We start from the raw sequence: 27987 nt of genomic DNA on the forward strand, positions 1-27987 counted from the left end.
AGGAGCCAAACTAGATTTCATTTACTTCCAGAATTCTTCCCTGAACTTATCTATTAACTCTGGGTTCCATACTCCTCCCAGGTGCTCTCGGAACACTCTGCACACCTCCTTTTATAAAACCTAGTCCAATGTATTGTCATTGTTCTTATGCTCTGGCTCTCAGACAGGACCATGGGATAGGGGCTATGTCTTGCTCACTGGTGAATGGCTAGCACTGCTAAGGTCTGAATGCTTGTGTCCTCCCCCAGAATTCAGATGTTGAAATATTAACCACCACAGATCATGGTCGGGCCACTGGGAAGTGCTTAAATCATAAGTATGAAACCCTCATTAATGAGATTAGAGCCTTATAAAGAGGCTTTAGAAGGATCCCTGATGCTTTCCATCATGTGAGGACACAGCATGAAGTCAGCAGTCTACAGTCAGTCCAGAAGAGGGCCTTCACCAGAATCTGGCCATGCTGGCACTCTGATCTTAGACTTCTGGACTCCAGAAATGTGAGCAGTAAGATTCTATTGTTTTAAGCTACCCAGTCTGTTGTATTTTGTAATAGCAGCTTGAACAGACTAAGACAAACACTTAGTATATAGTGGATGCTATGTTCAACATATATTTGTTGAATGAACGAATGTTATGCTTTTTACTCTACCTGCTTTCTCTTACCTTTGGCACTTTCTCCATGCAGAATAATGCCTTGAACGTAATTAACCCACAATGAGGCATGTAACCAATAAATATGTAAGGCCAAAGAACTAAAAGATATAAGAACAGCTCTTGAGGACCCCTAAACTTCTATGATTACATGGTGAACGAATCTGATGGCACAAAGATATTTCTTCAGAATTGTTTTTATCTTTATTCCCTTCAAATTCACAAAGACTACAGGCTCAACTATTGAAGCTGTAGTTTTATATATAAGCTATTCCTATTTCAAACGTAAAATGCCTATTTTCATTTGAGCTCTGCTGGTCATTTGAAATTTATTTGCTGAAGACCTAATACTGTGCCTGGACCATAGTATGACCTCAATTAAATACCAGTTAAATAAAAAATAATAATAGTTTAAAAACTACTTTTTCTTTTTTAAAATTATCTTCACATGTTCAATTTTTAACTTGCATGTCAAACTTGCCTGCTAGGACTTTTCTCACTCTCCAGTTAAATATTTCATAACATAGATGTGTATTTTGTGAAATTTTATTTTAGGACATCAGAAGTGTAACTACTGTAGACTGGGGGACAAAAATCACCATGAGTCACAAATACCCCTTACCTTTTGTATATATGTTTGCCTCTAGCAGGGATGGTATTCTGATGTGTTAATGAAACTTTGGGGGCCCTCTTCGTGAAAATGAATACAAATGTTGAAAGTTATTACAGGGCGCTGGGAAGGACCTGGGATGAGGTGGCAATAAGGAGCCCTGAAACTGAAGCTTCATGCCCTTCCTGATCCATATGCTACTGAGCCTACTGCCTGCATTACTAGTTTAGCCTTAAATTCTTTATTCACTTGAGCAGAAGTATTGACTGAGGCACCAATTTTGCTAAAAAAAATTTTTTTAAATTTCCAAAGTGTGTTATCTAGTGCTCAGCCTCCACCTTTATTGTTGCTTTAAATTTTGTTTACTTTTTAAACATCTGTTTACTCATTTAAACCATTTCTTAAGCATGGATCTGCTGTTATTCTTGAAACATGAGCCAAAATGCATTACATTATATCTGATCTGTAAATGAATGGAGAGGGAAGGCTCATTTTTTGAAGGTCAATAGACTTCTAAAAGCCTCTGTGGTATCTTTTAGAAGATTACTATTTCAGTGCAACTAATGGAACCCGTAGAACCCATGAGTGGACCTGAAGCCCTTGTTTAAAGTGTGCTCACTTTGGCATGTGGTGTCCTTATGGACATAGAGTTAATAGCTTGTGCGGAAGGAATATTTTCTAGAGGAATCTGGACTATGTAGAAGGTGGTGATAATAATTTCTACTGATTCCATGATTACTAAAAAGCTAGATGACTTTTTACAGTAAGGTAAAAAATGGGGATTTTTTTCATTTTTTTTTCCTTTTCTTTCTTTACTTATTTATTTATTTGAGAGAGAGCATGTGCAAGAGTGCTCACGAGCAGGGGCAGAGGGAGAAGGAGAGGTCACACAAATTCAGAGAAGATCAAACAGGGGTAGCAAGAATGCCAAGTATAGTAGATGCTGTGATATGCTTCAGAGATCCCGCTTCAGGACTCAAGGGTCTGTTTGTCCTGATTTTGGGAAACTGCCCTCAGCCATCTGTTCTCCCTGGTTAGCCATGGGCCAGAGTTGGTTGCCTTACCCATGGTCATGCCCCTTCCTGGGGAAGCTGGCATCCAATGAATGGTAGATGAGGAAATATAAAGACCTGCCTCCCATACTGTGTTGTGGGATATCTTTGATGTTCCATCTGAATTTCAGAGCTCCCTGCAGGGTGGGCTGAGTCCTTGTTGTGCCTTCACCATAACCTAACTTACTTCCCTGCATGTACAGATCCTGAGTTCAAACTTCCTAAACACTAATATCCGTCTCAGAGTCTTTTGCCTGGGAACAACCCATAGTCCAAGTAAGGAATATATAAAAAAAGAAAATGCTAATCTCAATTTAGGACTGCAACAGTCCCAACACCAAAAGCATCTTGGGAAGTCACTCCTTCTCAGCCTTTATATCCTTTTTTTTTTTTCATTTCAGCATTTTAAAAGCTTATTTTTTTGCAGTTTTTTTTTTAAGTTATTTTCTCTTGATCTCACTTCCTTCTTCTGTTTCTACTCTTCTCTCTTATGCTTTTACAGTCAGGCATCTTAAAATGATTTTTTTGTGTGCTTTTAGTCATCTGCCTTATTTTTTATTGTAATCTTGCTTTCTGCCCGTGCACTACTTTAGAACAATTTTTTCAAGATCAGCAAGGCCTGAAAAGCCAGAGGATGTTCATCAGTCTGTATCTTCCTTTTATTTTGGCTGCATGTGACATGGTTGAGTGTGCCCTATTTTTTAAAAGAAATTTTTATTTAGAATAGTTTTAGATTCATAGAATTCTTGTGAAGATAGTATAGAGTTTCCATAAACTTCACAGTGTTTTCTGTTAGTAACATTTCACATGAACGTTAGTATGGCGTGTTTGCTATTAATGGACTAATACAGATATATTATTATTAACTGAAGTCCATACTTCAGATTTTTTCAGTTGCTTCCTAATGTCCTTTTCTGTTCTAGATTCCTATCAAGGATATCACATTTTATTTAGTTGTCCTGTCTCTTTATATTCTTTTTCGCTGTGACAGTTTCTCAGACTTTCCTTGTTTTTTAAGGACTTTGACAGTTTTGAGGACTGTAGGTCAGGTATTTTGTAGAATGTCTATCAATTGGGATTTCTCATGATTAGAGTGGGGTTATGGGTCTTGGGAAGGAAGATCACAGAAGTAAAGTGCCATTTCATCACATCACATCAAGGTATATGGTATCAATATAACTTATCACTGTTCATGTTGACCTTGATCACCTGGCTGGGTAACTGTTTCTAAGGTTTCTCTACTGTAAATTAACTCTTTATTTTCTCCTTTCTCATACTGTATTCTTTGGAAGGAAACCACTATATGTAGCCCACACCTAAAGAGTCAGGAGTTATACTTTTCTTCCTTCAGGGTAGAGTACCTACGTAAATTACTTGGAATTCTGTACAGATTTTTCTGTTTTCTGCCCTATATATAATTATTAAATAATTTATTTATGTAAGTATGGACTCATGTATATTTGTTTTATACTCTGAGTTATAATCCAAAGCTACTTTATTTCTTTATTTTCTTGCTCAAAAATTTCCAGCTTTGGCCATTGGGAGATCTTTCAGTTGGCTTATGTATCCCTCTGACATGCTCACATCAATGTGATTAAAAAAAAAAAAAAAATTTCTTGCTTTCTGGTACTATAACTGCTCCAGGTTTGCCTTGTATATTTTCTGTCTGTATTTTACAGTCAACCATTTCTCTAAGAAAATGGATTTTATTTTATTCAAGTGGTGTATGAGAAACCAAGATCTCGGCTCTAGTTTGCTCTGCACTTCTTTTATAAAACATAGTTCTCTTAGTTTCTGCAACATACTTTCTCACTTTTCTCCTGCCTCTCTCACTGCTCCTTTCTAAATCTTATGAGTCCTCATTTACCCCCTTCATTCTTTAATTACTGGTATGATTTTGATGGTTCTACCCAGAAGATACTCTTCTGTTGCCAATCTGTATACTCTCCTTGAATTATTTCTATTAACCTTGTACCACTTGTTCCTTATTCCCCTTTAATGTGTTTTCCACAGTGTGGCTAGAATGTTGGTTTTATATTTCCCTTAGGATAAAGTTCAAAATCCTTAAGAGCACATAACATCTTTCATGATCTGGCACTAAAAACCTGTCCAAGCTTTGTCCCTTGCCACTTTCTTTCTTGCACTTCATACTCCAACAATGGTGAACTTCCTGCAGTTCCTGAACAGAGTTGCTGGGTTCTCTTTATCTCAGTACTTTGCACCTACTCACATCTCTTTTAAACACTCTTCCCTCATTAACTTCTTCCCTTTGCTAGGAAAAATCTAAAATTTTCACCAGAAAGCCTGCCTTGTTTCCCATTGCTAAATTAGATGTGCCAGAAATGTGTTCCCCAACCATATTCCTCCTGTTATCGAGGAAAGCCTCTCACATGAGACTATGAGTTCCTTTGTGCCCTTGTTGAACTGTGACCACAGTTCACTTGTTTCCTGATGTTCTTCAGCACCTAGAACACTGACAGATGGTGGCCAGTTGATAATAACTGAAAGACTGAATGAGAACAGATGCATAGGGAGAGAGATGTAGCTATAGCTCAAGGTTGTCACATGGTCAGAAACAGTCTGTTAAGCAAAGTGAGGATTCAGAGAAATACAAAATGTTTGCCTTCAAACAGCTTACAAAGCTTATAAAAGCAAGGTCTGTATGTATAGAGGAACCAAAGATTTCTCCATCTGCATAGACTGCTATGCTCCTATGAAAGGTGCCCAGGGGGTTGGAAAGGGTGGAGAGCTCTTGGGTTGTTTTAGGAAACAGCTTCAGGAAAGAGATGAGTCTTAATCTTTCTCTTGAAAGATGACTAAAATTTGAATAGGTGGAGCAATGTGAATGAGAGAAAGGAGAACCAAGTTTGGGGGGCAATGGTAAACATCAAGTTCAGTAAGAAGATGGCTGGTGGGGATACCTGGGTGGCTCAATTGGTTAAGTGTCTGCCTTTGGCTCAGGTCATGATCCCAGGGTCCTGGGATCAAGTCCTGCATCTGGCTTCTTGCTCAGCAGGGAGCCTGCTTCTCCCTCTACCTGCCGCTCCCCCTGCTTGTACTCTTGCTCTCTCGCTCGCTCTCTCTGGCAAATAAATAAATAAATAAAATCTTAAAAAAAAAAAGAAGAAGAAGAAGAAGAAGATGGCTGGTGGCAGGAAGGGGCCTGTGTCTAAGAAGTATTTCTGTTTGACTATTTCTCTTAACTTCATGCAACTTACTAGCTCCTTAAGAAATGCCATGAAATCTCAACTTGAACATTACTTCTACATTTACAAATAATTCTTCTAATAGCTGTTATTATTTTAAATTTTCTTTCTTCATTAGTGGTGGAAGTTAGAGCTATTATCCCTTTGTAAAAGTAATTTATCTTTGAATCAAAAAAGGCTGACATGTGCAACCCAGATGTTACTTTTAATGCTTTTTATTAAAATGCAACAGATTTCTCTTGTATTGCTTTTTACAGATTGCTTATCCTTTGCATTTAGGTGATAAAGCATTTTGTGACAATGATATTTCAAATCTGTGTCTTCACAGAATGAGAAGAAGGTATGAACATATTTCATTTGGGTGTGTGTCCTTAAGCTGTTCTGACCTACTTTTGGGAATTGTATTTTTCTTAGAAGCATTGATTGGTTACCTTAATTGTCTGTGATAGATTTGATTTCAACTCTCTTGGGTGGAGTGATTGCTCAGACCACTTAAAATTATAAATCACAATATGGGGTGTCTTGCTTTAGACTTAAGAGTAGCCAATAACTCAGGATTTTGTTGTGGTACAGTTAATAACATCACCACATCTCAAAAGTCTTTTCAGTTAAGATTTTTCAGTTAGGGTGTATTTTTTTGGGAGGGTTAGAAGGCTGAAATGTGATATTGATTTGAATGTATTTACTTTTGTATGCTTCATGATATTCATGATCTCACTGATATGAGGAATTCTTAATCTCAGGAAACTGAGGGTTGCTGGAGTGGTGGGGGGTGGAAGGGATGGCGTGGCTGGGTGATAGACATTGGGGAGGGTATGTGCTATGGTGAGCGCTGTGAATTGTGTAAGACTGATGAATCACAGACCTGTACCTCTGAAACAAATAATACATATGTTAAAAAAAAAAAAGAGAGAGAAGATAGTAGGAAGGGAAAAATGAAGGGGGAGGATCGGAGGGGGAGATGAACCATGAGAGACTATGGACTCTGAGAAACAAACAGCGTTCTAAAGGGGAGGGGGGTGGGGGGATGGGTTAGCCTGGTGATGGGTATTAAAGAGGGCACATATTGAATGGAGCACTGGGTGTTATACACAAACAATGAATCATGGAACACTACATCAAAAACTAATGATGTAATGTATGGTGATTAACATAACATAATAAAATAAAATTTAAAAAAAAGAGTTAGAATTTTATACACCTAATGTGGCAGAGAAGAAAAACAAGTCTGAGTATATTTATTCTTCTGTTAATGTTGATAGGGAGGAAAAAGGAATGTTCAAAGAGAGACCATAGATAGGAGTGGCTTTGTCCTAAGTTATAAAGCTCTGAATGTCTGGTTCATTCTAGGAAATGAACTCACTATTTCTGTTATAATGAAATAAATTTGATATCATGTTTTTAAATTAACCTATTTCAGGACTAATTGAGAAATATGTACCTATTTACATATTGCATTTATTTGGCATATTGTATTTATTTAAATATTCTATTTACATATCATATCTATGTATATATTATGTATTATTTTATATTGTGGAAATAATACTTATAGAAATACTTATAGAACTATTAAAATGCAAAGAATAAGAATTTTTAAAACTTGATATTCTTGCCACCAAGCTAGCAACACAGATAATGTTTAAATGTATTACTTCCAGTCTGTTTTCTATGCTTATCTATGTATGTTCTACCCATTTTTATCTCAAAATTCAGGACCTTGTTTAGTTTCATATCCTGCTTGTATCTGGCTGTGTCTGAGCACATGTTCTACTCTACATATCTAGACCACACATAAGACAGATGGGCAGAACAAAAATTTCTAGGATTTGAGAAATTATTGGAAACGTTGAGAGGAAATTTCTACTTGTCATAGCAATTATTATGTCATAATTTATTAGTGCCAATAAGCATGGTGTATCTGAAAGAATGAGAACAGAAATCAACAACAGGGATGTCATAATTTAGTAGAATTAATGACACAACAAAATAAAAAGTGTCCATTTAGCATAATATGTTAAAATTTTTAAATTTCCCAGAGAAAAGGTAAATGAATGTAAAATTAGTGGGCTGGCCTAACACAGGGTAAAACCGGTGATTACAGGAATCATATGAGCCTCGGGCTAACAAGAAAAAAACTAATAAAACCATTGGCCACTCTTGACTACAGGCTTCAAGAAGAATTGAACTATAGTAAGTGGCAAAGTGCCTTGTATAGTTAAGTATTTTTAAACCAGTATAGAAAATGAAGAAAATGATTACTATAGATAAGGAAGGCAAGTTTTAAGTTTATAGCAGTAGGATATGGGAACTTCAGATCTGTAAGTGCCCCTACTGTTGATGAACTCAGCAAGCTGGAGTTAAGTTCACAGAAGGGCCCAACTGCCTGGCTGGCTTCTATATGGAAATGGAGAATGTGCTTATATGGAAATGAGGTTCTTCCATCCCTGCAGATCACCCAATTCTAGCCACCACCATGAAGAGGTGGGTCAATAAGATCAAATTTGTTGTTTCCTTTGTCTTCTTTATTTGCTGCATTGACTATATCTCATCTGCCTTCATAAATTTTGGAAGGTTACATGTTTTAAATTTAAATTTTAGCTATATTTAAATAAAAATATTTAAACTATTTTTCTAACATTATCAAATGTAAGAATGCAATAATATCTTTTGAATGCTGTCTACTTACAATGAAGACTTTAGCACTCTCTTATTTTTTTAACTTCCTATTTTGATTCCAGTTATTTGGTAAGCTGGAAATTTAGTATTAGATCAGTGTTCTTAAAATGACTAGTTTGTATATTACATACATTTTCTTTTTTTGATATCCCTTAACATTTGCATCCCCTTTTGAAACCATAACTTTATTTTTTGCTTCTTAACATGGACATCAACCAAAGAAATCTGATGTGGTACAGGGCTGGGCACAGCAGGAGAGCCAATTAGTATCCCTAGGGATATTCTATGAAAAGACTCTGTAACAAGGGACTGGAAGACACATCTCTGCAGGCATTCTTCTAGATTTCCCCTAATAATTTGTGTTCCTAACTGGAGAGAAGTGACTATAGTAGATGCTTTTATTTCAGTATTTCAGCTTCCCTAATTGTGGTGTCAGAATCTTGGAAGCACAGAGAGAAATGGGAGACCAGTGTGAAGGGAAGCTGATTAATTCTTGAATGTTCAATGAATTAAGTTTGAAACTAGTTTTTTATTTACTACAAAAGTACAAAGTGGCAGGCTGATTTCCTATAGCACACATTTGCCTCTGTCTAAACTCAAAGGGCTGCCATAGGGGCTATGGTACCCCCTCATTAACCAGAATTTCACTTTCAGTGTTTTGCTATGTAAGGTAAATTACTCTGGGTGGGTTGGAGTGCTCTCTGTCCCTCTAATATATGTGGATGAATTTGAGGTAACTCTAAGGGCCAGTTCTTAGGGAAGAGAGGAACAAACAGAACTTCAGTTAAAGGTAAAGTTCCTGTCTATGATGCTTTAACAGATCACTAATATTTTCTAACATGTCAATTATATTGCCTTATTATGGAAACCCTGTTCTCATACTTCTGTCAGAGAACTTCAGTTACAACAACACTTTGTGTCTTTTTCTTTATTTCTAACTCATGGTTTCCCAAGGAAGGACGATTGGTTTATCTGATTACTGAGACTGACACAGGGAACTGGCAGGATTAAATCATATTTCTGGATTTTTCCATAGGAACTATTGCCTTGAAAGAATTTGCATTCTACCCTATTCTATTTTCCCTGCTTCCCTGTAGTGAAGGAATATTTTGATGTCTCTCACTCCTGTGAATTTCAATTAGTTAAGAATCCATAGTAGAAGGAGTATGACTTATTTGGCCCCCATTAAACCTCAACATTTGTTTCAGAAACCCAGATTAGAGATACAATAGCTGCCATATCTAGAAAGATCTACCTAGAGTATTGTTTTTGTCTTCTTTTATAGAGAACAGGTACTTACTGAGCTTACTTGAATAAACAGAAAATAGAATGAGATCTGAAATTCATTAAAGATGGAGAAAGTCCTAAAAACATGTGTCTCCCTCAATGCCCACTTTTTGCTCACTCTTCTTCACTTTTAGCTTCTATTTCCTCTATGCTTCCTTTCAACTGAACAGCTTCCAATGTTTACTCATAACTTCTACTCAATTATAGTTTAAACTCATGCATAACAAAGGTTAATATCAACTGATCTGGCTGAGTACATGTTTATCTCTAAAACTACTGACACTTGACTAACACTATGGAATGTTTTAACTAAACATATATGATGTTCTGTGATCATGCATCCATGAGAAGGATGTTAGCATGTCAGTATTGTTTAGAAATAATAATTGAATTTATGATTTGGCTTAGGGGCATTTCAGTGGTTAAGGCTGGTCAGATAGCTCATTCTAAAAGATCTCTTCCATGAGTTGACTTTGGACTTCTTGGTGCTGAGGTGCTTTGTATGGACACTAGTGATAATATGGGACCTAGAGATAGAGTGGGTTCTGCGTGAACCAATCCAAAGAAAGGAAAGCAAAGAAGCCTCTGTCTGAGCTCTGTGGGCCCCTCTCAATGTATATTCTTCTTTTGCTGTTGTTGACCTATACTTTTTGCCTGTAATAAAGCTGTTTTATATAAACCCTTTAAGTCCTGTGAGTCCTTTTAGCAAACAAACACTTAAGGTGATTAATGTTTAATTAGCACAGCTTGCCATGGCACAAAATTCTCTTTCACAGTATCCTCCACTTTACCTCCTATCTCTAATGGGCCCAAGTATTCTTGGTTCAGATTTATAAAGGAGCCTATTGTTGGCCCAAATAATTTCTATTATATGACATAGATCACCTATTTTTTATTTTTTTTTTTAATTACACTGTGGATTGTCTTCCCTTGGGCTAGATCCAGTCTCTGGGTAATCACTTGTGCCCAAGGATCCAAAGTCATGCTATGCAGAGCATGGCCTCCTAAGAAGCAGGAGATGTGAACCAGGCAGTTTCACTCTACGTAGAGATGTAACTCTGGAAGTATTATGAGGCTGGGCTATGCAATTCATCTAATGTGTATATACATCTAATGTGTAGGAGAGGAAAAATTTTCCTTTCTTCTCTTCAAGGCTATTTGGATGGTCTAATAATTAAATTGACATAAGATAAATTTAGTTTTGTATGTATGGGAGCCCCCAAATTTTGGGACTCAAAAAAGTGACCAAAGCAGGCAGCTTTTATACCTTTTACACAAAATAAAACCAATAAATTTGTAAAGAACTGACAAGATAAAGAAGTTTGGGCTTGGGATAGTAAATTAGTGAAGAAGTAACAAGATTTGTTTATATAGTCTTCTCAGCTCCAATTTTTTATTTCTGGTGATAAGGATATCCCTCTACTTTCTGGTACAGGGAGAGTAGCCTTTACATAGGAGATTTAGGTCCTGTTTCAAGAGAGACAAAGGAGGGTCCGAGTATCCTTATTGAGCTGTTTCCTAAGTAACTTTAATTCAAAATAATCAAAAGTGGCATATTTTGGGGCACTTGCCCTGAGCCCTATCAAGTATCAGCTGCCCACTTTCTTAGCCAGCACTCAGAGGCTCATTGTCCTCTGATCTCCCAGCATCTAGTCTGAGTCTGTTTCCTCATTCAGTAAGTGCTTACCAAATGAGTGAATATTTTCAGGCTGTATTGGATAGAGGCTAGTACAGTTTGGTCAAATGGACACATCATGAAGCCTAGGTAGTTGAAGATGAGAGATATAGGTGATTTGAGCTCATAGATAGGAGATTAGTTTAGTTGACTGGCTAATTCCAACCCGTGAGAACTTGAAGATAAGTCTGGACACTGGCAGGACATGAACCAAAGAGGAATGTGGTTATGGAAGAAGTCAAGAACTTCTTATCTGAGAATTATTGAAGGTTTCAGAGGAAGGTCTGAATTGTTCACTGTTGCAGGTAAAAAGGAAGTGAAAATTGTGTGATCAGTTAGCTGTGGTTGCTTGGTGGCCAGGAAAGCCATATTGACAAGCTGCCAAGATAAGAAAGAAAAACCAAAAGATAAAAATAGCTAAACATTTACTATGTGTCAGGTACTGTTCTAAGAGTTCTTATATTAACCCATTCAGTACAAAAACAACCACTTGGGATTGGTGTTTCTCCATTTATGTTCCTAATATTTAAAAATGAGGAGACAGAACCAGAGAGGAATGGAAACTTGTCCAAAGTCATGTAGCCAGTAAGTGTTACAGCGAGAACTAGACCTAAGCAAGTTTGGTATATGACCCTGTGCTCTTCTTAACTGCTATCCTGAACTGTCTTTCAAGGTTTCCTCTGAGATGAGTTACACTAACACATCTTATGGTTCAAGACTTTTTTGGTCTTAAGGGATCCTGCCCTTTGGTTAGAGGCATGGCAATAAAAACTTACTTTTGAGACTATAGAAGACCTGATTTTCTTATCTGTTACCCACAAAGTCCAGCTATGCTATTCTTTCGAGCCATCAATTTTCAATCTATCCTCCACCATCTCTTCAAACTCATGTTGCCAAGGTAAAGAAAACATTATATATTTATAAATTTTTAACAATTTATATTATATATAAATTGAGTATTATTGATTTGATTCTTTTCCCTTGTAATTCATATGTTTGTTTTGGCTGTTTTTGTTAAAATTCCTAAGCGATGAGGCTTCACCTTGCCTTGAAGTGAGTATATTTTTTCAAGATCAGTCACGTGTTTCTATTATTATCAAATTAGACTCATTGATTTCCTAATTTCCTCAATGACAGAACTGATACCCAGGAGGGACCTGAACTCTAGAGCCCATTCTACCTCAAAATGGCTTTCCTGTGAAGTTCAGTATTATTACTAATAAGATAATGGCCTGCCTTGTTTTCCAATCCTGTGTTTCTCTCATGATGGTATGACAATCTCAGATCAACTTTACCTGATCAACATAATAATGAGAGTTTTCAATTATATAATACAACAATGTGCCAGACACTGTGCTAAGTGTACCCTCGATTCCTTGAATAATACTCTGAAGTGCGTTTTTATAGCTATCTTTTATGGATGATAAAACAGTCTTAGAGACTTACTTACCCAAGGTCACACAAGAATTAAATGATAAGCAGGATGTATTCTCAGATACCTATTACTCCATATTCCATGATCTTAATTATTATATTAAACTGCTTTCTTACCTATTTATTGATGCTGCAGTAGCTTGTAATAACAAGATATAAAAATGTTAAAAAGATTGTTTTATTTAGTCCCTAAAAGAGTTTCAACAATAGATGGGGTTCATTATACAACTAGAAAGTTCTTGCTCCACTGCCCTTGGTACTGTGGGTTTTGTATTTGTGCTAGAGTACAGTCATCATGTGGGGAAGCTTGCCAAAGCCATTTGCTAAAACCACAGAGATACTATCTTTGTGAAACACCCAAATATTTACAATATATTTTCTTCTTTTGCTTGGATAAGGTGTTGTCATAAAACATCAAAATGCTCTCTTAAGGATAGAAAACAACCCCAAAGAGGGATAATTGGATGTATTAGAGCCCTAAACTCCTCAAGCCTAATCCAGAAGATGAGTGATAAACAACACTGTCCTTTCCTTTGAGGTTTGAAAGAGTTAATTACTTTTCAAACAGGGAACAGTTTACTCCTATAGAGCAGAGTGATTAGATGACAGTGGATTTCAGAAGGTTTTATGCTTGAAATACTTGAACACAATGGAATTTTATCTTCCTCTTATAAAATGTAGTTTTATATTTTTCTCTTCTTTATTTCTCTCCTTAAACATGAATGATAGGCTATTGAAGGTTTTCTTTGGGGGAAAATATTTTTGACTTGCATTCCTGTGGAAACTTGATTTAATCAACAAAATGCCAAGCTGATAACCACTCTCATTTCCTTGTCATAGAAAATAAAAGGAATAAATTCAAAAGAGTGGGGCATTATAGGAGAATGCTTCTAGATCCTTTGTCAGTAATGTAGACATCTTTAATAATGCATCACAGTATCTTTTACTGGTGGGGAGGATTGAGCACATAGTTGTATATACAGTATTTTCTAGGTAGGTATTTTATGCAAACTGCCTCTCAAATAGAGGCACCTCTTGATTTTATTAACCAGTTGATGTCACTCCTTTAGATTAAGACTGTATTACTTTAGGAATTGAAATCAGGATCTCAAAGAGGTGTCTGCACTCCCATGTTCACTACAGCATTATCCACAATAGCCAAGATATGGTATATACATACAATGGAATATTATTCAGCCTTAAAAAAAGAAGAAAATAATGCTATTTGTGACAACATGGATGGACCTAGACAACATTATGTTAAATGAATAAGCCTGACCAGAGAAAACAAATACTGTATGATCTCATTTATGTACGGAATCTAAAATAGTCAAGTTCAGAGGCAGAGAGTATAATGGTGGTTGCCAGTAGCTGGAGGGAGGGGAAAATGGAGAGGTGACTGTCAAAGAGTATAAAATTTCAGTTATACAAGATAAATAAGTTCAAGGGAGGTGGGGTAAAAAAAATGCTCTGGAGATCTACTATACATCATAGTGCCTACAGCTATTATAATATAACAAAATTTGCCATGCCAAAATCTATCTCTTTGGCATGTGGATTATTTTAGGCTGATTCTTTTTAAAGAACAGAAGACTCAAGAAACTTTTATTTTTGCCTCCCCCACCCCCAAGTGCCTAAAAAAATTTAGATAGAGAACTTGTTTCAGAAAGGGAGCTATCACCATAAATAACTATAGTATAATATGAACTAGTACGGTAGACAGGGAGTAACCCAGCAAGGCCTGTTGGATCAAAGTCCTCTCTAGTACTATTGTTTCTGAATGGCCCAGCAAACATTTGTGTACCATACTCTTTCATTCTTTCTGTGAATTGCCTTTCTTCCTTTTGTGGCCCTGGAGCACCACCCCCTTCTTCTTAATCCAGAATGAAATATATACCTCATTTTGCCTGACTGTCTTTGGAATCTTTCATGTTTATGTGCATTCCTCATAAGTATGTAATTAAATTTGATTAACTCCTGTTACTCTATCTCACATCAATTTAATTCTTTACCAGTCAGAAGAATCTTGAATCGCAGAGGAAAAATTTTCCTCCCAACACTAACAATACTGTGTTGTATAATTAAAATTGGTTAAGAAGGTAGATTTTATGTTAACTGCTCTTTCCACACACACACAAATAAATGATAATAATAATGAGGATGGGAGGAAACTTTTGGAGATGATGGGTATGTTTATGGCCTTGATGGTAGTGATAGTTTCACGGATGTATACATATTTGCAAACTCACTGAGTTGTATTCATTAAATATGTACAGCTTATTATATGTCAGTCATACTTTGATAAAGCAAATTTTAAAAAAATATTACCTTTATAAAGAACACATGTCTCCACATGTCTCTCTGAGGGGTTACAAAATATTCTAATTTTGAAAAGTATGTACCATAGTGTGAAATTATTTAGGATTTGGGAGACAATACATGAGGCTTCTCGTAGCACATGGCATACAGCAACTGCTCAATAAATACTTGCTGAAGAAATGAATATAAGGGGGTTGATGGCCAGGCAGACAGCTTGGGAAAAGGCAAACAAAAGAGAGGCCAAAGGCTCTGCCTGGTTGAGATGTTTCCTGGGTCTAATTCTATTTCTTGTAATCACTCTAAAGATGCAGCTCTCTTAGCATTTAAGAGAAATAGGTGGAACTAAACTCAGGCAACATTTCAATTAGATAAGAACAGAATGAATACACAGAGCTAAGAACAGAGCCAAAGTTATGGAAAGTGTGACCCCAGACCTCCAAATTTTGAAGTAGAATACTTCCTTCCTGTGTAAAAGAAAAAATGCACCAGACCAGTTAAAAAGCCAGGAAGACTTTATTCAAGACTATAATAGAGGTCAGGACTATTTCAGTAGGAGAGAAAGATTTAATTCAACATTGCTGAAACAAAAAATGGGAGGATTTTTAAATGCTGGGATGAGCTAATGGCAAAGTACTGGAGAACATTAATGGGGAGGTTGGCCAATGTGATTAGGCTACCTGTATTTGTTAATTATCCCTCATCAAAGTTCAGCTCCCACTCTCCCTCAGAAACTAAGAGATATGGGCCCTATTCTTCTTGATGATTATATTTCAAAAGGATGGCTATCAGGACCTTGAGAAAAACATTACCTGAGTTGCAGACAATTTATATTTCAAAGAGGCAAGAGGAAGAATTTACAATTACAAGTTTTCTTAAGTAAATGCTCTAAAAAAAGTGAGGTCAGAGGCCTACAGTCAAAAGAGCCTGCCTAAAGTTTAGTTAAGATGAGGGGAACTTTTTTTTTTTTTTTTTATAAATTTTTTTATTGTTATGTTAATCCCCATACATTACATCATTAGTTTTAGATATAGTGTTCCATGATTCATTGTTTGTGCATAACACCCAGTGCTCCATGCAGAACGTGCCCTCCTCAATACCCATCCCCAGGCTAACCCATCCTCCCAACCTCCTCCCCTCTAGAACCCAAGATGAGGGGAACTTTAAAGTCATCTTGGTTTTCTTCCTTCCTTGCTTCTTGTTTCCTTTTAATCTATCTTTTCCCTTTTAAACTATCTTTAAGTACCTGTGATATATGAAAGGAAAATTTTACTAACAAACGAGAGAGGAATGGGCACCATGTTAAGTCCTCAGACATTGTTGGTTCTTGGATCTCTATTCCTCCTTAACTGATAAGATATCACTTTGCTTCTAATAGACATAGCCTTAGAGGCCTCATGCTGTGCTTCTATGGGATCTCTGACTGAGCAAGAGTGTTAACTCATTATTACTAACAACACATTTGGCTTACACATGGAAAAATATTAACTAATTTTTCCTGCCCTTCTTTCTCACTATCACCAACCAGCCTTCAGCAACACATGCCTATTCACTGCCACTTTCTCCCTCTGCCTTGAAATGTATAAAGTATCTCTGAATTTGGATAAATTCTCTTGCCTTACTATGAACAAGGTTTACCCATTCCTACCCTTAGAGTGGAAGCCACTCTTTGCCTTGGTTATCATAGTTTATTCTTGTGCTGCTACTACTATTTGTAATAAGTCCTCCTTGAAATAATAAATAAAGTATGAATGACTAAAATTCAAGGACTCAAATAAAAGGGTGTGCCTATGTCCATATATCAGAGAGATTCAGGGTTGGGGTAGGGCTTGGGCTGTTTGTAGGCATATGGGAAGGTAAATTAGAACAAAGGACAAAAACACACATCAGTAACTGTTTTATTTGGTCCTTAGAAGAAAAACTCAAGCCGCATGAAGAGTAGAAGGCTATATATATATATTTGGCTCTATTTCCCATTAAAAACTGCTGAAACCTTAAAGTTATCCCCCCTCCCCCACCATGTCCTCTCAAGGACAGAATTTGGCTTCTTTGTTTCACTGTCTTATCTTAGCTTCTGCTGTTGTTGGAGCTGTGTGCACTGGGCATCCCAGTAGTTTTCCACCCCACTTTCCTCCTAGAAGCTGGGTTCCATCCTGGCTGGGGCAGAAGCACTTCAGCCATCAGTGTATCAGAGATGAGTGTTACAAGGCTCTCTGCTGAAGACTGAACTCTTCAGTGGCAGTACCAATGTGCCAGTTTATATTAGTACTTTCTCATGTTTATTTCCTCTGAAGACATTTCATGCCATTTCATTCTTTTTGGAGTTGTAGCTTCTTCGTTTACAGAACCAGATCCCAACCCATGGGGATGGACCAGAGAACAAAACTGAATGAAACATCCCATGCTAATCATTAGGACTGCCTCTCTCCTCAAGCAAGACATAGGGAGCTCCTTCCCTGAGGATGACTTTTTTATCAGCAGTCTTCTGCATCCTTCCTGCAAATATATTCCTAGCAGTAATCCTTCAGATATTACCAGCAGGAAACTTAGTTAACACTCAAGATAAGATTCCAAGTACGCACATAACCTGAATTTTTTCTTCTGTAGCCAAGTTAACAGAGATAGGGCTCTACACCTCTCTGCTCTCATGTTGATGCCAAGACCACAATAAAGCATTTATTGCTAATGATGAGATTCACAATGGGAGTAGGAAGGGAGCAGGCCCACATGCTTGAAATTCACTGTTTCTGGTATGTGCAGTATTCCTCAGGAGTGCAGGGAGTAAAAGAAAAGTTGAGCATACATGTTCTAATGAGTCTGTTCCTGAAAGTTTAGTATCTAAGTGACTGTATGACTAGACATCACAGCTTGTTCTGAAAGTGGTACTAACAATAAATTCTTCAGAACAGAAAAAAGCTTGAGTATTGGGCAAAATTATAATCAAATACTAATAGTGAAATGGCAATTGATAACCATCTTCCTGGAAGTGTATTTTGACGGGAGAACATAGAAAAAGAAAAACACATTTATGTTTCAATTACTGACAGAAAGTTCTCCACTTTTTTCTTTCATATTTAAATAAATCATGACTTTCTACCCTGTATCCTGGTATAAATGCGTGTCAGGACTCTTTCTGCAAGAGATGTTATATTAGTTTCCCATTGTTGCTATAACAAATTATCACAAACTTAGTGGCTTGAAACAACACAAATTTATTACTTTAGAGTTCCGGAGGTCAGAAGTCTGAAATACATCAGCAGGGTTCCTTTTAGAGATTCTAGGGAAAAATCCATTTCCTTGCCTTTTCCAGTTTCTAGAGGCTACTTGAGTTCTTTGGCTCATGGCCCCACATCATTCCAACCTCTGTATCAGTCATCACAACTCCTTCTATGACTCTGAGCCTCCTGCCTCCCTTTCCCTCTTATATGGACCCTTGTTATTACTTTGGTCCCACCTGGATAATCCAGGAAAATCTCCCGATTTTAAGGTCTCTATCTTAATCACACCTGACATATCCACAGGTTCTGGAGGTTAGGATCTGTACAATTTTTATGAGGGAGGGGACCATTTTCTACCTCAGACAGACCTAGAACTTACCTAAAGCTAGAATCAACCTCACATGAAATTTATGGACCAATATAACTGGGAAATCCGAAGAAAGGTGTAACTTGACCAGGAATTCAAGGGGCGCCTGGGTGGCTCAGTCATTAAGCGTCTGCCTTCGGCTCGGGTCATGATCTCAGGGTCCTGGGATCAAGCCCCGCATCAGGCTCCCTGCTCGGCGGGAAGCCTGCTTCTCCTTCTCCCATTCCCCCTGCTTGTGTTCCCTCTCTCGCTGTGTCTCTCTCTGTCAAATAAATAAATAAAATCTTTAAAAAAAAAAAAAAAGGAATTCAAAATATCTCACATATACAATTTCCGCTGCCTTCTTTTGGTTTTGTCTCCTACTTCATTGCTTTTAGACTCAGCCTCACACGGAAGGATGATAGTGGCAATAGCTACACACCTCATATCCTCTGATGTTCAAGTCCAGTGAGAAAAGAGAATCTTCTTCCCAGGATTCCCAACAAAGTCTTATCATGTTCCACTGGCTCATGTGCCCCTCTCTAAACCAGCTATTACGTCCAGTGAAAGTTTTGTATTCATTGTCCTCAGTTGCCACATCTTTAAGAGGAGGATAATATTCAGGCTTGATTCCCCATGTACAAGGGAGTCCAACATTAAATAACAAATAAAAAAAACTCCATGACAGAGAAAGAGACTGTTAAAGAAAGAAAACACATTTTTTTCATCCTTCTTAAACAAAGGACTCTGCGTTTCTATTTTGCACTGAGCCACTCAAATTATACAGTCAGCCCCGATAATTTTTTAAGATTTTATTTATTTTATTATTTTAGAGAGAAAGAGTGAGAAAGCAAGAAATAGAGTGGGGGGAGGGGCAGAGGTGAGGGAGAGGCAGAGAATCTCAAGCAGACTGTGCTGAGCATGGAGCCTGACGCTGGCCTGACCTGAGCTGAAATCAAGAATCAGACAATTAACTGACTGAGCCACCCAGGTACCCCAGGCCTAATATTATTTACAGAGTTTTCATGAACATTAAATGAGTTAACAGAAATAAAACATTGAGAATAGTGAATAGTGTTTGGCACTTAGTAAGCAAGCAGTAAATACTAGCTATGTTATTATTATTATTTTTGTTAATTATTATCATAAACCATCCACGGCCCTTTTAAAGCAGCAAACATCTGATGTGAATTTTCTCAGACCCCAATTGTTAGCATTAATTAGGCTGGCCTGTTTTCCTCCAGTCACTTTAAATAAAGGAACTCATTATAAATCTGAGAGAAGATTGCAAAAGGAATTTTATTTTTTCTTCAATATCCAACCATCAGTCCAGCTGTTTTGGTTCAGGCTACCAATGGGAAGCTACTTAATGAAGTTGCTTATGGTTTAATGATTCGTGTGGCATAAACTATTGGTCTTAATGTTATTCCTGGGGCATTTTCCGATTGTTTCAGAGAATATGCAGTAAAAAAACAAAACAAAACAAAAAAACTACAGTGTGGTTCTATATTCCCACAACACCTGGTGAGAAATAATCTGCCTCCTCAATTGCAGTTCCATCATTTATTTTGAGTCCCTTCACAGCAAGACTTTTCTTATTTACTTACTGCATATATGCTAAAGATCCCAATAATTGTACATCCAGCACACAATTGATTTTACTCAGAATCCTCATTACACCTCTCAAAGTTCTGGTAATGAAAAAGTTAGACTGAGCTTTAATAAGCATTAGGAAGTTAAGCTTTCTCAGGGAAATAACCATTTATGGAAATATGTTCAAGTGAATGTGAACAAAAAGCAAAAATACAATGTGATTGTCTAAAGAGCTGGAGGTTAGATAAGATGAGTGTATCACAGGGACATGGTGAAGTAAGAAATTAAGTTTTAGCATGACAAATAAAATTGGTTTGCTCTTTAGGAGTTAAATCACTAGTTTTCCTCATCATATCTCTTGAGTTCTAGAACTTGTTATGCTTGAACCAAAACATAAACTGGTCAGTCTTCTTTTCCATTCATTTTGTGGCATCTCATTGAATTGGTGACCAGAATATAGTATTGTGGTATTTCACATGATACTGATAATTATGCCATGTTTGTTTTGAAGGGAATTTTTTCAATTAGTATATTGACTATATTACATGTTCTGATTGCTTTATTTTGCATATATTGTTAATTTAAAATTGCTCTTCAGGTTTTTCTCAAGTAGGTTTTATTCTTAACTAAGTTATAAGCTTTTTCCAGGCAAAAACAAATGTCTTGTTTTCATCTACCTAGTGTGGTAAATATAGCACTGAAGATTGTAGGTTAAAAAGTATTTGATTGAAGGGCACCTGGGTGGCTCAGTGGATCAAGTGTCTGCCTTTGGCTTAGGTCATGATCCCAGGGTTCCGAAATGGAGTCCCATATATCGGGCTCCCTGCTCAAGGGGGAGTCGGCGTCTCCCTCTCCCCCCGCCCCTCCCCCCTGCCTCTTCCCCCTGCTCTTGCTCTTGCTTGTGCCTCTCTCTCAATAAATAAATAAAATCTTTTAAAAAATGTTTCATTGAAAACATAAAGTTTACATAATACTGGTCAGATATTTAATCATTCCTGAGTGAAGGAAATAGAATGAACCCTATTAGTACATGCCTGGCATATCCTGTTGAATTAGAATTCATTACTTTCCTGAATGCTTCTATTTTTTTTTAAACTATACTAGTTTTCATATTCTCCAACAAGTAATAACTACTACCTCTCACAAAATAAAAGTATTAAAACTCCTCATTTTAGCCTTTAGAAAATGAATTACTAAGTACCATTAACACTAATATTTTATAAAGAAGCCTAAGGCTCCCCAGGGAGGTTTTTCCCTAAGATTCTTTTCTTTCTTTCTTTTTTGAGATTAAATACATTTTATTTTTAGACAACCTACACGACATTTTGTTTTCTTAAAAACAATGCCTCTTCTCCACATAAGTCAAGGACAGAATAAATGAAGAGCTCAAGAAGGCATTAGTCCCATCTAAGTCCTGGTGTTGTGTGGATGTGACAACAAGTGACACATCCAAAGTAATAGCCAAATTCGTTAACATTTTTGCATTTTTCTAAACCACCCTTAAAGAAAATCATACATGGAGTCACACTGTCCTCTTAGTAGTCCAGCAAAGCAACCATGCTATCTGGATTCATGTTTCACCAATAAAGAACTGGTAGTTTTTGAAATTAGCAAGGATGTGTGCTTGATCTTTTCTGTAGCCCCTGTCATTATGCTTTCTGGTCTCTGTCTCCCTTTGATTGATTTCATGTAATCTTTGATGTACCTCTTATAGGCTTCTTTTGTGAAGGTGGTTTCCTGCAAGTAATGGCTCACAATAAATATCAACACCAGTGATTACTGTGCTTTCCACACCTTCACCCTTGGGGCCTTCAGTGGAGGCATTTCCACCAACGAGTGAGTCATCAATGCTACCCTCTGTCCTACTGACCATCTTCCACTCCACCTCCAGCCCCAGCCTGTCCATGATCTCTCAGATCTTGTAAATGTTGGAGAACATCTCATCATGGCTGATGAGGTCCCAGTAGATGATCATGAGGGTGGCTGGAGAGAGACAACTGTGGCTCTAGCTTAGCAGGAGCCGGGAGCTCTACGAAAGCGCAGTGCAGCCAGAGTGGCACTGGGGTGGGGTGGGGAGATAAGGGCAGTGGGTGGAAAAACTTAAGTTTCTTTCTTTTAAACGCTGTCAATTGTCCAAAACTCCCTGTTTTCAAAGCAAAAGTATCTTTTTTGTTGTTTCTTTTGACAGCATTGCAGAGCAATTAAGGATACATGCTTTTGGAACCAGGTGGACCTAATTCAAATTCTGATTCTGATTATAATAATTGTGAAAGGGGGACAAGTTATTTAATCTCTTTGTCAATCCCTTTCTCTGTCAAGGGCAAATAATCATAATAAAAGCATATACATGCGTGTGCATCCGTGTGTGTGTGTGTGTGTGTGTGTGTGCATGCGTGCGTGTGTGTGTGTGTGTGTGTGCTTCCCCTCAAGGCTGGCAGGAAGAAACTCAAATGTTTCCAATGGTGCTTGAAAAGGCCCTTGCTGAAGATCTTTTCCATCTTAATCACTGGCTTTCCCTGTCAATTTCTCTTTCTTCCTCATCCAGAATAACTATGGGCAGAAGGAGATGCCCGTGGGATTTTTATCCCTCTTGCCTTTGTACATAGGAGAGTTTTTCCACCTGTATATTCGGCCATTAAGGAAAGGTGTTTTGTGGATTAACATTCTCTGTTAATGGGCAGATGACTTGCTGAAGGGATCTCCTTGCTGAGATGAAATATGGCTATTACTTCAGTTCCTCTGGTAGGGCCTGACTACCAAGGGTTTGTCCAGGACTGAAGATTTTAGTGGGATTCTCAGTGCTAAAGGTAATGACAGTCCCCTACATTAGTTTTGCTTTCACTTTTCTTGGTTTATCAGTGTGGATTTGATAATATTTTTCTGTTAGCTACTGGCTCATCTCATGTAAACCTCTTCCTTGTCAAATCCTAAGAAATCACATGAAATTTCTTTAGAATGGTAAAGTTTTGATGATGCTTTATGTAATTTGTCCACCTTCCTTTCATTCCTCTCTCACATGTGTGGAATATAAGAGTTATTCTCAATTATATTTTACGTATCTTGCATTCCATTCTTCTAGCCATATGACAGTTCTCTTTGGAATACAAACATGGAAAATAATATATTACCCTTTCCACTTCAAATTGTTGTATCAATCATGTTCTTACTAAAATGATTTCTGACAATCTTTTCTTCTACCTTCATTTAGCTTCTCACTTACCTACTGATGAAGCCAAATATATTTTCATGGCTCTCTTCTTCAAACTCACTATGATTTGTATGAATTCTGTTTTCATTTCCTTCCCTGTTCTACTTATTATTATTATTATTGCCCTTGAGATAGTGTATGACCTCTAATCCTTTTTTTTTTTAATTGCATGGGGCCTTCTTAGCTTAGCAATGATGATGATTTAGCTTATTTTCTGCTTCTTTAGGCTATTTATTTTCATTCCTATCTCTTGCTCTTTCATCAATGGTAACTCCATTTCTGGCCTCCTTTCTCCCTTATTTTTATCTTTGACTGTCTTTAAAGCATTGCCCCCCAACTTCTCAATGACCGGGGTTGAAACAGGTATAATTTAAATAAGTTTAGGTAGCTAGATTTGTCTTCCTTTTCAGTTGTACAAAGTTTGGTTTATTTTAAATTATTAAAGACAGATGAGAAAAACTCAGAAAATATAAAAATACATCAAGAAAATATTAAATAGTATTCCATCTCTCAGAATAATAATAGACTGGATTAGAGATTACTACATAACTTTGAGACTGACAAATAGTAAGTACTTAATTTTGTTAATACTATTATTAAATAGTAATGATAAAATTTGGTTCTTAAAATTTTTATATTTTTAAATGTTTTTATGTGAACAAAAGATAATAACCTATTTTCATAATGCACTTTTTGCTAATAATGATCAGATAGTCTAATCACAAAGCTCATGGTTTTTATAGAAAGCCCTATATTATTATTTTACATGTTTAGTAGGTTTGGGTTCTTTTCAGTAATAATAATGACTTTGCTTGATTATTCAAACTAATGTCTGAACTTCTTATGCTAGTGCCAATATTTGAAAGAAGTCTGGCCAGAGAGAATAATTATTATTATTTCTAAATTTAATAATTTATACAAATTGGGGAAATAAAAATTGATCTTTTATGCAATGTCCCTTTTATAGGAAAAATTCTAACATCAAAGGATGATATTTTCAGGGTCCAGCTGCCAAAGTTTTTTCCTTATACCCTAGAAATAAAATTTTTTCTGTAAGAAGCCAGATAGTAAATATTTTCAGCTTTGTGGACCATATTGTCTTTATATCACAGCTACTCAGCTCTGCTGTTGTAATTTGAAAACAGCCATAGACAATGCATAAACAATAGACTTGGTTGTGTTCTAATAAAACTTCATCTACAAAAGCAAGTGGCTGGCCAGATTTCTTCTGCAAGCTATAGTTTACCAACCCAGAGAACCTCACACCATCATGATTTTGTTCAATTTTAAGTATTATTTATTGAGTACTTCTCATATACCAGGTATTGTGCTAGGGTGCTTGAGTACATTATAAACTTAAATCTTCACAACAATTCTATTAATTAGGTATTATTCGTCTTTTATAACTAAGAAAACAGCACCACAATTTAAGGTACATAGTACGTGGCAGGGCTGGCCTTCTAACACTCTCTTGACCCAAGTCGGTTTCATTCCAAAGCCTGGACCTTGTTCCTAAAGAATTCTTGAGTCCCTCATTACTAAGGTGCCTGCTCACTGATTTGTTACTACTTCCATGGGGATCTGTATGCTTAAACAATTTAACATTTAAAATAAAGGATTGCTGTTCTCAGTAACATAATTTTAGCAATAAATTTCACTATTTCTTGCTCTCTTAGAACTGTACTATGGAAGCTGAGACCTAGATTGATAGTCTATTCTATTCACATTTATAAAATATCTCTGAATTATGAGAATAATAAATGAATTTCCTTTCCTTTCCTTTCCTTTCCCTTCCTTTCTTTTTTTATTATTTTCTGGGTTTTCTGAATATCAAACTTAAGATATTCTCAAAAAAGCTAGAATGAGGGACGCCTGGGTGGCTCAGTCGTTAGGCGTCTGCCTTCGGCTCAGGTCATGATCCCGGGGTCCTGAGATCGAGCCCTGCGTCAGGCTCCCTGCTCACTGGGAAGCCTGCTTCTCCCTCTCCCACTCCCCCTGCTTGTGTTCCCTCTCTCGCTGTCTCTCTCTGTCAAATAAATAAATAAAATCTTAAAAAAAAAAAAAGCTAGAATGAAACAATTTGTACCATACCTGGATCCAATGAAAAAATATGGTATTCTTGGTTAAAGATAACTAAATTTAGTTTACATGAAATTAGTTTTGGAAATTATTGATCTTCTTGAGGTAATGAAAGAAGTGGAAAGAATACAGAGTAGTTTTGATGTCCATCACATATGAGACACATGGACAAGAGTGACTTGCTTAGCATGAATGACAAGGATGACTTAACTGACCTGAGTCTCAATACCTTTAGGTATAAAACAAGGTTAATAACTACTTCACAGAATTTTGAGGAGGATGAAATGTAAAGTATTATGTTAGAGATACTGTGCAAATATTCATGTATCCCAGATGTCTCTAAAACTTCCAGTTTGCTGGAATCAGCCTGACTTATAAAATTTATCCAAAATGGCTCAAAACCTGTCTCACATAAGGAGGGACCACTTACTTCTCTCTTAGTACTGCTAGGCTTTATTTGTTGCTGTTGTTGTTTTGATAAGGCTTATGTCATTCTAAATTACTGTTTGCACTCTATTTTCCTGCTTATGCTCTTTTTTATTGTACTAGCACTGACCAACCCATGCCTCTAGTTGCTGTTTCCTTTTCTTTGCTTCATATAAAACTAGATGGAAACAGAGACTGAGCTGTGTGCACTAACTGTGAAGACACAGAGACCCCGGTGCATGTCTCACTCCAGTTTTCTCTCCTACCCACTAAGTTTTAAACTACCCTAATTCCATTCCTGATATTTTTCTAGGCAAAGCAATTCAGCTCACTCTTGCTGTCTCCTTCCACACTATGCCCGGTGCTGACCTCACTTTCTGCATCCAAGACAGTTCATTTTTTCTCAGCTATAAGATAACCTTTCCAAGATAGGAATTTCCATCTCCTAGTAGGCAAAAGTGACTGCAGTCAAAACCTGAGATGCCCCCTGTCTGTGATTTTATATTAATGTAGCTTTAGGAGGCCAATATTTATTTATTTATTGTAGCTTGTGTTTAGCAACAATTGAGGTTCAACAGGGCTACCATAAAATTTCTATCAGCTAGATCTTTACTAACCTGTCCTTTCAAATAGACTATGCATTCTATTTTTTAAAAAAAGACAAACTTTTTTCTCTTATTGAAGTGTAACACACACAAAGCATAGTAAACAAAACAAAAAATATAGAGTTCATTGAATACCTTTTAGGTATTCAGGTATTCACCTAAAGTGACTACCCTTGTAAACATCACCTAAGTCAAGAAATAGACACTGGCATCAATCCAGAACCTTATCCATAACCTTTCTCAGTCATACCACATTACACCCACCCTAAAGATAACCACTATCCAAATTTCCAACACTACAGATTTGCCTATTTTGAAATTTTCTGTAACTGGAGCCATACAGTAGGGATTCTTTTGTGTCTGATTTATTTTCCTTTTTGTTATGTTGGTGAGATTCATTCATATTGTTGTATATAGCTCTAATTCATGAGTTTTAATTGCTATATATAATTTTATTGCATGAATACAGCACTATTTCTCTCTTGTCTCTGGACCCATATTTAAGTTGTTTTCCATATTTTGGATCTTATGGATAATGCTGCTCTGAACAGCCTGTCGTTCATGTATAGCCGAGAGTGGACATTCTCAGGCTTAGGTCATATGTGTGTGCAACTGTAGTAAATACAGACACACTTTTTCCGTGGTCACTTACCCAAAGTTTCCTCCTCTCTAAAGACCTAAACTTTGGTGTTGTGCCTTTATGATTTTGCCTTTATAGCTCTAATGTTCAATTACCAGCATCCAATTCTGTCTTCTGTTAAGAGTTGACAGCTTTCATGACACAGCTGAGTTGGGGTAACATTCCATTAAATTGTGATATCCAAACCTAAATGAGTACATTTAGCTTATTTGGAAAACTCTGTCACTTTACTTTCTAAAACTTACCTCATTGGAAATGGAGAACCATTGCCCTCTTCCATGAATTTGAAATTTTCATCTTATTGTATATCCTCAGTTAAAGAAAGTGTACAAAATGGCACTCAGGCCTTGAACTACATCTTGCTTTCCTGCAGCTAGTTAAGGCAAAATCCATCCCCTGCATGTTGCATGCAATTGTGAAGAAGGTAGTTAGGGAGAAGGCAACACACTGCTGTAGTCATAACCAAGGCCCATGATTTAGGAAATCTATATTAGAGGGAACCACAGGGAGTCAATTGCCATCTATCTGCCTCATACTCATTTTAATTATACCACTAACTTTGGCAGAAAGATGTCATCTAACCCTCTGCTAAGACACATTCTATGTAAAATTAAAATTGCTCTCCTAGGAGGAGGTATATGCATAGTAAAATGCAAACATAAACACAAGCCCTATTTACCTGAAAGTAACTACTGAAATGAGTCCGGAGGATCTATATCTATATCTATTTCTATACCTATATATCACTTTATTTTTAGAATAGTCAAAAAATTACAACCTTCATCAAGAATAGTAGAAAACTAAAATCCCAGCTGTTTCAAAAAATCAAATAGAAAAGAGCAAATCATTGTAGATTTTTCTATATGAAAATTACCTTCCCTGTCTTCTGCTTAACTTTTTTTCTTGGAACCTTTATAAAATTTCAATTTTAGCATGGCAATTTTTTCAAAAGACTATTTCAA

The 27987-nt window shown here is 36.7% G+C and overlaps 1 pseudogene; it reads right to left on the reverse strand.

The window, feature by feature from the left end:
- Window positions 1-21637: 21637 nt before the first annotated feature.
- On the reverse strand, window positions 21638-22042 carry LOC116636428 (annotated as a pseudogene).
- Window positions 22043-27987: the final 5945 nt, after the last annotated feature.

This window comes from Phoca vitulina, unplaced genomic scaffold, assembly GCF_004348235.1.
Source record: "Phoca vitulina isolate PV1807 unplaced genomic scaffold, GSC_HSeal_1.0 scaffold12, whole genome shotgun sequence".
In the NCBI taxonomy this organism is placed as follows: domain Eukaryota; kingdom Metazoa; phylum Chordata; class Mammalia; order Carnivora; family Phocidae; genus Phoca; species Phoca vitulina.